This window comes from Hibiscus syriacus, unplaced genomic scaffold (assembly GCF_006381635.1).
Source record: "Hibiscus syriacus cultivar Baekdansim isolate YM2019G1 unplaced genomic scaffold, ASM638163v2 tig00018955_pilon, whole genome shotgun sequence".
NCBI lineage: Eukaryota > Viridiplantae > Streptophyta > Magnoliopsida > Malvales > Malvaceae > Hibiscus > Hibiscus syriacus.
This window is the reverse complement of record NW_024062455.1, coordinates 23,283-34,008: the sequence shown is the minus strand read 5'-3', so window position 1 is coordinate 34,008 and position 10,726 is coordinate 23,283. Positions and strand designations below refer to the sequence as shown.

General features: G+C 33.8%; 1 long non-coding RNA gene across 1 annotated transcript; it reads right to left on the bottom strand.

The window, feature by feature from the left end:
• Positions 1 to 8,671: 8,671 nt before the first annotated feature.
• On the bottom strand, positions 8,672 to 9,791 carry LOC120209468. The gene is made up of 3 exons (XR_005524401.1): positions 9,498 to 9,791; positions 8,976 to 9,086; positions 8,672 to 8,781 (listed from the first exon to the last, which is right to left on the bottom strand). It is a non-coding gene; the product is annotated as an uncharacterized LOC120209468 (long non-coding RNA).
• Between the last annotated feature and the right edge of the window lie 935 nt (positions 9,792 to 10,726).

Here is a 10,726-nt window from a genome sequence, read left to right as displayed (position 1 = left end):
TATGTTTTAAATATTATGTGTTGGTTTTATACGATTTAATATTTTATAATAATGATTACGATTTGGAAAGTTAGAAGAAACAAATTTTTAATCACTTTTGAGTTGCAAAATGTTTTAAATAATTAATGTGACATCCATAACTAGTATTAGTACACGTATTCGGGTCGTGGGTTTTGCATAAAATGTTAGAGCCAAAATACTCTAAAAGAGAATAGGAGTCAAAATGATTATTTTGATGAACGTTGAGGGTTAATTTTGAATTATGCCTCACTTTTTAGGGTTACTTATTGTTGAGTTTAGAATATATAAGTTTGTTTCTTTATTGATATTGAAAGGGTCTAGAAGTTGTAGGTCATTTTTTAGTTGTTCTAAAACAGAACTACTTTGTCTGTTGATTACAGGAATGAAAATAAAATTAAAATGTCATATGATACAAGTTTAAATATAAAATGAGAAAAAAAAAGTACTTAAAAGTTTAAATTATTATGAAGGGACGTATATTATTTTAAAATATGTTTTAAATATTATGTGTTGTTTTATGCGATTTAATATTTTATAATAATGATTACGATTTGGAAAGTTAGAAGAAACAAATTTTTAATCACTTTTGAGTTGGAAATGTTTTAAATAATTAATGTGACATCTATAACTAATATTAGTATACGTATTCATGTCGTGAGTGTTACATAAAATGTTAGAGCCAAAATACTCTAAAAGAGAATAGGAGTCAAAATGATCATTTTGATAAACGTTGAGGGTTAATTTTGAATTATGCCTCACTTTTTAAGGTTACTTATTGTTGAGTTTAGAATATATAAGTGTGTTTCTTTATTGATATTGAAAGGGTCTAGAAGTTGTAGGTCATTTTTTAGTTGTTCTAAAACAGAACTACTGTCTGTTGATTACAGGAATGAAAATAAAATTAAAATGTCATATGATACAAGTTTAAATATAAAATGAGAAAACAAACGTACTTAAAAGTTTAAAATTTTATGAAGGGACGTATTTTATATTAAAATATGTTTTAAATATTATGTATTGTTTTATGTGATTTAATATTTTATAATAATGATTATGATTTGAAAAGTTAGAATAAACAAAATTTTAATAACTTTTGAGTTAGAAAATGTTTTAAATAATTAATGTGACATCTATAACTTGTATTAGTATACGTATTCGGATCGTGGGTGTTACAAAAATGTTAGAGCTAAAATACTCTAAAAGAAATAGGAGTCAAAATGATCATTTTGATAAAAGTTGGGGTTAATTTAAAGGAATTAATCCTAAATACATGGTATCTAGTTCGCATGCTTTCACTTGAAAAGAAATTTATTCAAGTCAAAAGAAAAAAGTTTAGAGTAGTCCCTCCTTTGTGTATACTTATTTCAGTACCTATTGACAGACAAAGGTTCAGTATGGCTCTACCTAGGGTGACTAGTCTATGGTTCACTATATACAGAGTTTCAACTCTATGGGAAAGGGTACTCAAATTGTCCTTGATGTTGGTGCCCCCTTGGGCTACCAAACCCTTGATCATCACCCATTACAAGATTTAAACGGAACGAGTTCAATTCGAGGAGATCCACCTCCTTGTACCTATACGAGGAAATAAATTCCCTTAGAGGTCCAAGGCGTGTATCTTAAAGGCTAGTAGTTATATCTCATACGGGGAATAACTTCACCACGAAAGCATAGCGTTTACCCCTACTTAATCGGGACGAAGCTCAGGTATAAAGCTTATGTCATGCTAGTGCACGTGATGTGTGTGAGGAGGAACTCACAAACCTTTGACCAAACACAAAGAAAGGATAAATACTTTCAGAAAAGCAAATTCAATGAAGCTGCAAACATGAAATCAAACATTAGTACAACTATTTACATAAAGAATGAATAATAAATTAACCAAAGTTCAAAGAAAAGAATCACAAAATAATTTTAGACTCAATCCATAATTTCCATGACTAAAACAAAATATAATCGACCAATTGCCTAACTCTCTAATTTCTCCCCAGTAGAGTTGCCAAGCTGTTGTAACCATTTTTTAACAAGATAAAATTTTGTATCGAATTTTATGAAATGATGGTAGGAGTCGTTATCGACCTTTGGACTAGGTAAGACGAATATCTAATAACACCTTTTAAAATAACTTTAAGAAAAATCATTTGAAAAGACAAGATGGGTCTGCGTTAACCAAAGATTCGTTTTTAAAGGCTCGAGAATGGATTTTGTGTGGGGAAGGATTAGCACCTGGGTACCTAATCATTTATACGTTTTCGTGATAGTGGAATTTGTGGATCTGAGTCGAAATTTAAAATGTGTCCTTTTATCAAACATTGATTATTTTCATTTTTTATCAAAACATACTTGATTGTTTGAAGTTCACTTTTCATTTGAATGTCGTGATAAATCGTCCTACCTCTACAAGTTGCAATTTTCACACCCATTCCACTAAAGACGTTCTTGAAAATTGGTACGAGTATGCTATTGAGTAAAATGAGTATTTGATAATAATTTATGAAGGTTAGCTCTATAAAAGATATATATATATATATGTATATATATATATATATATGAGTCAAAGCATTTTAAACAAATATATAAGGACCCAAAATGAAACAATAAAAAGTACAGAGACTAATCATGCAAATGACGTAAATCACATGTAAGAGAATGACATAAAACTCATAAATAATATGAAAAACTAAAATGAAATGAAGCAAAATGTGAAGCCCAAATTAAAGAACAAGCATAAACGTAAGTGCTGGAATTTAAACAAAAATTCAAGTACAAAAAAATGAAAGGGTAAAATAATGAAAATTAAAGATTAAGAATACGAAAAAATATAAACAAAAATAAAATTAGAAAATTAATATTTTTATTTTTAACCCATACCGTAATAAACCATGTCATTCTCTGGGTGGGTTACTGTAAAGTCGTACAATGGTTCGAATGCAAGAAATTAAAGGTTAGTGGTTAATGGCATAAAAAATAAAATAACATAAAATAAAAGTTAGTAGTAAGAGGTTAGTGATGTTAGAACTAAATATAAAAATAAAATAAAAGTCAGAAGTTAGCGGTTATTAGGTCTGGATCATAATAATGTGAGTCCTACTCCTGATCGGGTCACCACAAGATCGTACAACGATTCAAATAGAAAAATATAAAATCTAGTTGTTAGTTGTCAGGAGTTAGAAAAGTCAATAGTTAGAAGGGACCGAATCATAATAATGTGGGTATGGATCATATTAATGTGGGTCCTACCTTGGATTGGGTCACCACAAGATCGAATATTAGTTAGAAGCAATAAAATAAAGTTAGCAATTAATAACAAAAATAAAATAAAATAAAATAACCAAGTGAGGACCTCTAACTTTGCAATAAAAAAACGCGTGAGATAGGGGACTAATATGTAAGTATGCTGGTAGAGTGAGAGGACCTATTTGTGATTAACCCTAAAATAATCTCCCGAAAAACACTAATGAAAGCAAAGTAGAACATAGCCAGTTGAGGACATCTAGTTTTGTGAAATAATGAAAAAGCACGAGATTGGGGACCATAATGTAAATTCACGGTAGACTATGGGGGACCCTAACGTGATTATACCAGAAACTTTTAATATATTCTTATTTGTTTCTATTTCAGGCCTAAAAACAAAAACCTTAAAAAACACTACATTCCCATCTTTTCTCTCCCTTGTCCTCTCCTCCTACGCGGCCACCTCACCAAGCACTCAAAATCTCACTGGCCACCGTACTTCGGTGGCCATCTCCCTCCGCTCTCCCTTCACAATGGTTCGACGTCCAAAGCATGGCCCCATGTCATGAACATGGAGAAAAAGGGGAAGAATTTAGGGATTATAATTGGGAATCTAGGGATTTCACGTAAAAGAGGGGAAAATGAAAACTGACCTAGAGAAGGCCCAAGCAATGATACCAGTAGAGGAATAGATGGGGCTTGCTGTTGAACAACCCACTACTTGAAGAACAGCTTGAGCAAAGGTTGTCTGCTAGTACTGCCAGTTGTATAGAATAATTCTGTTAGATTTTTGTACTGAGGGAATATAAGCAACACGAATGTAATAGGAAATTATTTTGGCAAATCTAATGGAAAGTTCTTCTTCTTAAATCTATTCCTCTTTTCTCAAATTCTCAAAATTTATATTTGATTTCATTACTTGTTATAACAATTGGTAATCGGATCTTATTTAAAGATCCAACGCCAAACTGGGTAAGTAAAAGAAAATTCAACAGATGGGTGAAATTGTTGAACCATAAAGAATTCACGAGGAAGCAGGAAATGAAACTTGGATTCCTAAATAGGGGAAAGAACAAAAAGGAGAATGGGAAATCTGAATGAAGACTCTGGAAGATAGGATGGATGAAACCCAAGGATATTTGCAAAAAATACTGAGCTGTGTACCCAAGGTGAGTGATGAACCTGAGCAGAACACTCGTGAAATGACCAGGTAATTGGTACATCTCTGCAAAAGTCTGAAGGAAAAAAGCCTACATAGGTGACAGTGATAAATGAGCATGAAAAATATTCTTTTTACCCTGAAGGATCTCGAGTATTAGCTCCTAAACCAGAATACTACAAACCACCTATTCCACCACGACAAGACCATAAATTGAATTTAGAATGGAATAATTATCAAGCTAAGAAGCACTTCAATCTCTAAAGACCCATATTTGTATGAGAAGAGTGTACAAAATCAAACCTTAACACTAAGAACCAAGATAGAATTACAGATGTTTGAAGGTGATAACCCAAGGAGTTGGATAAAGAAATGCCAACAGTACTTTTCCATTTTTGCAATTCCCGATGAACAACAAATGGAAATAACAATAATGTATTTGACAGGTAAAGCTGAAAATTGGTATGATGGATATATTATGCAGAAGGGTCAAGTTACATGGCAAGGATTCATGGGAGATTTATGTAGCAGGTTCTGTGACAAGAATTATATTAATGTGATTGAAGAATTTAGTAAACTTCTACAAAAGTTAACAGTGGAAAGCTATCAAGAGAAATTTGAGGAGCTCAAACCATTCATGCTGCAACATAATTCCTATATAGGGAAAACTATTTTCTGTCCATGTTTGTGAGTAGGTTAAAGGAAGAAATTAAACTTCGGGTAAGGATGCATGAACCCAAATGTCTAGATGAAGCTTATAGGAAGGTCAGGTTGTGTGAACTAGTATTAGAGATTGAAGGAAAAAAGAAGCAACACTCACTCAAAAGTTACTACCAGGGAACATCTTCTCAAGCACAAAAGTTTTCTGGTACACCACCGATCCAGAAATTTCCAACCACAAATCCTCCAAACAAACAAACTTTGATTGATTATCAAAGATCACACAACCTGTGTTTTAAGTGTGGAGAAAACTTCACTCCTAGTGATCAATGCAAACTCAAACAGTTTAATATGATGGAGGAGGAAGAAAATATAGAGGGAAATGAGGAGGAGAGTAAGGAAAAAGAATCTAAAGATAAGGAAAAATGGGCCTTAGAGATTTTCATTAATGCTCTTACTGGTAGTGTGGGACACAACACTCTGAGACTTCAAGGAGTGATCAAAGGGAAATCCTTGAACATTTTGGTGGACAGTGGTAGTACACACAGTTTCATTATTCCAAGATGGGCTAAGGAATGAGTGGAAGTGGAACAAACACATCCTTTGGCTATCACAGTTGCTAATGGAGAGAAATTATTTAGCACTTCCAAGAGTAACAAACTGAGTTGGAAAATGCAAGGGAATGTCTTTGAGTATCATTTTAGAGTTTTTGAATATAGGGGAAGTGACATGGTGTTAGGAGTTGATTGGATGAGTCAATATATTCCAATTCTTATGGATTTTAAGGAGTTGACTATGACTTTTAAAATAGGGGAGAAAGAGATTAAGATAGAAGGAAAAAAGAGGTGTTCACCCATTAAATTTATTTTAGAATCCGAACGACCAAGGATTACTGAAAAAGATCCACAAGTGATAGGAGAAGCATATTTCTTGAACATGGAAGTAGTAGAATCCAACATTCCAGTTGAACTACAACCATTAATAGAGGAGAATCAAGATATTTTTGAAGAACCTAAGAAAATGCCTCATATTAGAAGCCATGATCATGCAGTGATACTCAAAGAATGAGCTCAACAAGTAAATCTTAGACCATACAGATTTCCATACCCACAGAAGGCAGAAATTGAAAAATAGATTAAGGATATGTTATCCGCTTTAATTGTTCAGACCAGTAAGAGTCATTTTGCTTCACCTTGCCTTATTGTAAAGAAAAAAGTTGGGACATGGAGGATGTGTTTGGATTACAGACAATTAAATACTATGACAGTAAAGAACAAATTCCCAATCCCAGTAGTAGAGGATTTGATGAATTAATTAGTAGAAGCTTCTTATTTTTCTAAGGTGGATTTGAGATCAAGATATTGGCAAGTAAGGGTTAAAGAGTAGGACATTACCAAAACAACCTTTAGGACACACCATGGGCATTATAAGTTTAAGGTATTGCCCTTTGGGTTAACAAATGCACCTGCCACTTTTCAAGCACTAATGAATGAATTATTTGGTCCTTATTTGAGAAAGTTTGTGTTAGTATTCTTTGATGATATTTTGGTGTATATCCCTAACCTTTCAGCTCACAAGCAATATTTAAAGGTGGTGATGGAAATTTTAAGGACCAATCAACTGTATGCCAAAATGAGTAAATGTTTTTTTGGATAACCTAGAGTGGAGTATTTGGGGTATGTAATTTCTGCAACAGGGACTTCTATTGATCCTTCCAAAGTTGAGGCAATGTAGCAATGGCTAGTACCAAAGAATCTCAAGTCCTTCATAGGCTTCCTAGGACTTACATGATATTACAGGAAATTCATAAAGGGGTATGGAGAACTTAGTAAACCCCTGACCAGTTTACTAAAAAAGGGAACATTTATTTGGAACACTAAAGCAGAAAAAACATTCAATAAAATGAAGCAAGCTATGTGTGAAGCTCCTGTACTAGCTCTTCCCAATTTCAGAAAAACCTTTTGCTTGGAGACTGATGCAAGTAAAAAAGGAATATGGGTTGTGTTGACACAGGAAGGAAGACCCTTGGCTGACTTGAGTAAGGCTATAGGACCAAGGCATATGGATTTATGAAAAGGAGTATATAGCCATACTCATGGCAGTGTCTAAGTGGAGACATTATCTAGAAAATGACTTTCATAATCAAGACGGACCATAAACCTTTGGAGCACTTGTTGGAGCAGAAGTTAATCACTACCATTTAAAAAAAAAGGTTATCCAAACTGCTGGGGTTGGATTATGTAATAAACTATAGAAAAGGTAGATTGAATGTGGTTGCAGAAGCTTTGTTCAGAAGATTTGAAGACGAGAAGGATGTTCAAAAAATGAAGAGGAAGGGAAGTGCTTGCAATTAACTACTACTATGCTAGTTCCTGAATGGGTTAAGGAAATTGAGAACAACTACAATGGGGATATTTTAGCTCATAAATTTATTACAAGTTTAATAATCGACTCCAATGAAGAGTCTGATTGGAAGTTAACCAAAGGGGTGCTGAGGTATAAAAATGTAGTTTACATTGGGGAACATGGAAATTTAAGAAAAAATATATTGGAGTGCTTGAATGATTCCCCTCAAGGAGGACATTATGGAATTCGAGTAACCTACCAAAGAATCAAGCCTTATTTTTACTAGAAAGGATTGAAGACTCAAGTGAAGAATCATGTGATGAATTGTGAAGTATACCAAAGAACAAAAGGGGATAATGTGGCAACACCCGGCTTGTTGCAACCTATTGCTATTCCTAGTCAAGCATGGGAAGTTATTAACATGGATTTCAATGAAGGACTACCACAATCAATGAAATCCACATGCATACTAGTAATAGTGGATAAGTATTCCAAATATGGTCATTTCCTAGCCATATCCCATCATTATATAGTAATTGATATAGCTAGGACTTATTTGGATCAAGTTTATAAGTTGCATGAACCTCCCAAAGTAGCCATATATAATAGGGACAAGACTTTCACAAGCCTTTTTTGGAAAGAGATGATGAAACAGCTTGGGACTACAACTCTTTTCAGTACAACTTATCATCCAGAGATAGATAGGCAGACTGAAATATTGAACCAATGCTTGTAGCAATACTTGAGAAGTATGTGTTTCCTCAAACCTGGTAGTTGGGTAAAATGGTTACCATTGGCTAAATGGTGGTACAATACTAACTATCATACAACCCTAGGTATTACCCCTTTTGAAGCATTGTATGGGTACAAGCCTCCAATGATTACTTGGACAAACAACACTAATGTCAATTTAGTACAAGAGATGATGGTTGAAAGGGAACAATTAAAGATGTTACTTAAAGAAAACCTAGCTAAGGCCCAAAATCGTATGAAGCAGAATACATACAAGAACAGAAGTGACAGAGAATTCCAAGAGGGAGAGAATGTTTACCTCAAACTAAAACCCTACAAACAATATTCAGTAGAAGTTAGCAGCAAAGTACTACGACCCTTACAAAATTAAGAGGAGAATAAGATCAATTGCGTATCAATTGGAATTACCAACCCATTCTAAAATTCACCCTGTTTTCCATGTAAGTTTGTTGAATAAAAAGGTGGGTGAATGAATAATTACCTCGAAGAATCCTCTGGAACTCAGTGATGATGGACAGATGAAGGTCTATCCTACCATTGTGCTCAACAAGAGAATGATGAAGAGGCAGAACAAGGTTGTTACACAATTGTTGATACAGTGGTCAAACCTGGGAGCAAAAAATGCAACTTGGGAAGATTATACAGTATTAAAGTCTTAATTTCCAGACTTTAATCCTTGTGGACAAGGATCAATTGAAGGGGAGGGAAATGTCATGAACATGGAGAAAATAGGGGAGAATTTAGGGATTGTAATTGGGAATCTAGGGATTTCACGTAAAAAAAGGGGAAAATGAAAACTAACCTGGAGAAGGCTCGAGCAATGATACCAGCAGAGGAACAGATGGGGCTTGCTAATGAACAACCCACTACTTGAAGAACACCTTGAGCAACGGTTGTCTGCTAGTACTGTCAGCTGTATAGAATAATTCTATTAGATTTCTATACTGCGGAAAATATAAGCAACATGAATGTAATGGGAAATCATTTTGGCAAATTTAATGGAAAGTTCTTCTTCTTAAATCTATTCCTCTTTTCTCAAATTCCCAAAATTTTGATTTGATTACGATTCAAGTTATAACACCCAACTGACCCTCGCAACAAAACCTGACACACCCTTCTCAAATCCAAACCGAGATTCAAGAACTAAACAACCCCTTTCTAAACACTCGACCAAACCACCCTAAGCCCCTTTCCGACGAAGTAACTCCGGCGACGAGAGGGGAGGCCTTAACCGGACAGGTGAAACCAATTTCCTCTTTATTTGTTTTTTTTTCGAATGCAAATAAGGTTGGAAGTCTGGAATGAAAAGTGCTTGGTTGAATACCTTGAAAGTTGTTTTTTTTTTCTATTCCCTTTGCATGGTTTGAATACACAAAAAATCTAGAAGAAAAGTTCTCCCCCTTTGGCATTGCTTGATTTCATACATAAATACGGGAATCCCCTTTTGTTTTTTTCAGGCATAGGTACCCATATTACAATAAAATGGAAGAATGACTCTTTGTTGTTTTTTTGCGTGTTGTGGCCAAAAAAAAGAGAGGAATGACTCGGTTGAACCATCGACGGCGAGACTCGGGTGGAAGCTTGCTGGAGGCTCGACTGGACGCGAGGTGGGAGCTTGCTAAAGGCATCGGCACCTAAGGTCTCACTTAGGATTTGCCAAAACCCTAGGTTGTATGTTGGGCTTCATTTGTTTGGGCCGATTTGTAATTGTTTGATTTAGGTTAATTTGGGTCAAAAGTGGGATGCGGATTGGGTTATAATGTTTGGATATTTGTAATGCTTTATTTGAGTTGTTGCATTTGGGGTAACGGGTTTACGAGTCTTGGTTTTGGTCTGGTAAGTGAATCATGGGTTTAGGTAATGGCCATTTGGTTGTAATTGTACACTTGAACAAGTATTTAGTGTTTCAGCTTCAAATAATTTCAAAGTTGTCCTATTTAAGAAAATAGTGAAAAAAATTAAAAGTTAAAAAGTATGATAAATATTAAAAGATAAATAGTTAATTGAGTTGTTATCATTTCTGTAATTAGTTAGTCAGGTTTGTTGGATCGTATGCCTTTTTAGACTATTTCTATTGTTTTTAATTTCTAGTATAAATATAATTATTATATGTACTTTTCGTTTTATATGTAATTGATGTTATGCTACTTATTGAGTTTTTCTTTATAAATTCAATTTCCAATTGAGTTGTTACAGAACTTTATGAACTTCAACCAAGAAGCTTATCTATGTTTCGCTGATAATTAATGTTATCGATCGCCACTTGCATGGTCTCATAAACTTATTTACATATTCGTAGCCATTATGAACTTCTGCTATGTTTGGATAGAACGTAATAAATGAAAAAGAAAAAGAAAAAATAAGAATGGAAAATAGAAGAGAGAAATGTAAAGGATCTATGTATTTTCTTTAGATAATCAAAAGGTTTAAATGCACTATTTCCCTTGAATTATATTATTTGTATCGAGTTTTCCATAGTCTTTTTCAGAATATTTTGTGTCCTTAACTATAAATCAAAACACGTCACATCATCTTTTAATTTTTAATTTTTAT